Source organism: Ambystoma mexicanum, chromosome 4p (assembly GCF_040938575.1).
Source record: "Ambystoma mexicanum isolate Mex_15411 chromosome 4p, UKY_AmexF1_1, whole genome shotgun sequence".
NCBI classification, from domain to species: Eukaryota; Metazoa; Chordata; class Amphibia; order Caudata; family Ambystomatidae; genus Ambystoma; species Ambystoma mexicanum.
In genome coordinates, this window is record NC_090927.1 from 137,700,239 (window position 1) to 137,702,378 (window position 2,140).

Consider the following 2,140-nt stretch of genomic DNA (forward strand, 5'->3'; position numbering starts at 1 on the left):
TAAGCTAATGTCGGGACTGGCAGGATTCGGGGCTAGCCTTTTAGTTGTAGACCCTGATCTTCTATCCGGGGCTACAACCAAAAGACCCAAGGCTATAGCCCCCTTAGCCCTCCCATAGCAACGCCTCTGCCTAGAGGCATGCTGAGTATGAAAAGGGCCTAGGACATGAAAAGGATGCTTGGATCCCTGAAAAGCATCTAGAGGCAGAGAGGGGTGCAGAGAACCACGAGAAGCTATTTCTAGAATGAGAGAAGAGGGTGAAACCCCAAGAAGGATTGCATAAAGCTGGAAGCTACTGGAGAGATTCTTTGAGATATGCCAAGAATAAAGAAGGTACTGAGTTGAGGAATCACCCTCACCCTCACGCAGGTAAGTCTTGAAGCAGCTGTGTTCAGATTCAGCTGCAGCAGCCCCAGACCTCTCCAGCCAAGTTACAACTCTCCTCCACTTCAGACATAACATTCCAGCCAGAACTAGTATTCATAGCTTGGGACATGGCTCAAACTCCATTGCAGAATGCAACAGATCAATGCATATCATACAGCTGAAGAGGGAACGGGAAAGCAGAGCAACTCTATACATTCAAAGATAACTATGTGCATTTCCTCTCTCTATTCTAAATGATGAACCATCCTACTGATGGTCCAAAGTAAGACACCACCTATAACAGAAGGATGCATGCATTTCAACAATGGTGTTCATATGTTCTCCTTGTTTCCCAATCCCCGGGGGACCACCCCACCTCACAGCTTTCTTGCGATACAAAAGATGTACTCCTGAGTGTACGGCATTTTTGGGGTTCCTTGGAAAAAGGTGCCCTAATTGTGCCTTTCCTTTTCCGAGCACGCAATACTTTGACCCTTATGGATGCGTAGGACATCCTTGAGGCTGAGCTAAATAACAGACGCTAAAATAAAATCTAGGAATATGTTTTCAATTAATATGTTTATCAGTGGCATGCATGTGCGGCCCCGGTGTCCCCCGCCGTATCAAAATATCAGGCGCGAAAATCGATCTGGTTTGCCAGACAAATCTGATGCATTACCATTATAGATGCCCGATACTCAAATCTAAGTTGGGAAAAAAACACCAACAGATTTTTCTTATGGGCAATGGTGCGGTCTTCCCCGATTACGTAGCACATGTAAATGCAATGCCAATGTTATTGGTGATGTTTTACATATGGTAGGTTTCTACCCATTTTTAAATATACGTAGCCAGCCGTTCCTATCCTAATCACATCCTAAATCATAATCATATCCTAAAATATCAGATTTGTGCACATGCTCTCATTATCTGCCAAGGACTTTGCTTGCAGACTAGAGCTTCTGAGATATTTGAGGATAACATTTAATATGAAATATCTGCCTTGGATATTTCACAGCTAGTATTCACGTGGGACAATGTAGTTGACTACCGGGGTACTATTTTGTTATTGTCATGAGTAAAATGAAAATGTTGATGAAATCTGGTTTAGATGTTCTAAAAGGATGAAAAAATTCTATTGAAATAGATATTTTTAATAATTCATTTTGAAGCACTTTGCATATATGAAATGGCTATTTCTGCGCATTGCCGGTCCCCAGAGCCAAGATCTAGTTTTCATACGTTGGTCCTTGATGCAGCCAAGTATTTCCTATCCTCCCACCTCTAACGAGCTGCGTGCCATTTCAGGGTGCCTCTGCTTCTAGGCCTACAGTTCCAAATCCTCTTGTTTGATATTGTTAATGTCTATTCACAAACTGGTTTACTCTACTTCATGGTTTAACATAGTTTCTGTTTTTTTACCTGATGATTATTTAATAAATTCAATAATTGTAAACAATCTGCTTTCGGGAGCAAAGGAGGAAAGCGGAGCTTCAATGAGTCTTCATGTTTTTGGATTTGTCACTGATCAGCATTCTGTGAAAGCGTTGTTGTCAATTTTGTTTGCTTCCTCAAGCCAATTTCGATGGATCACTTACAACTTGCGAACGCAAGTAATGATTATAAACTAGTTCGAGATTGACTTGAAAGTGACAGAAACTCACCAAATTGATGGGCAGCAGCCAGGGGATGGGAGGCAGAAGTTTCCTGAGGCACTTGAGCAGAGCTTCCCTCACCTGCAAGACAACGGAAATACCAATGGATGACACATGCT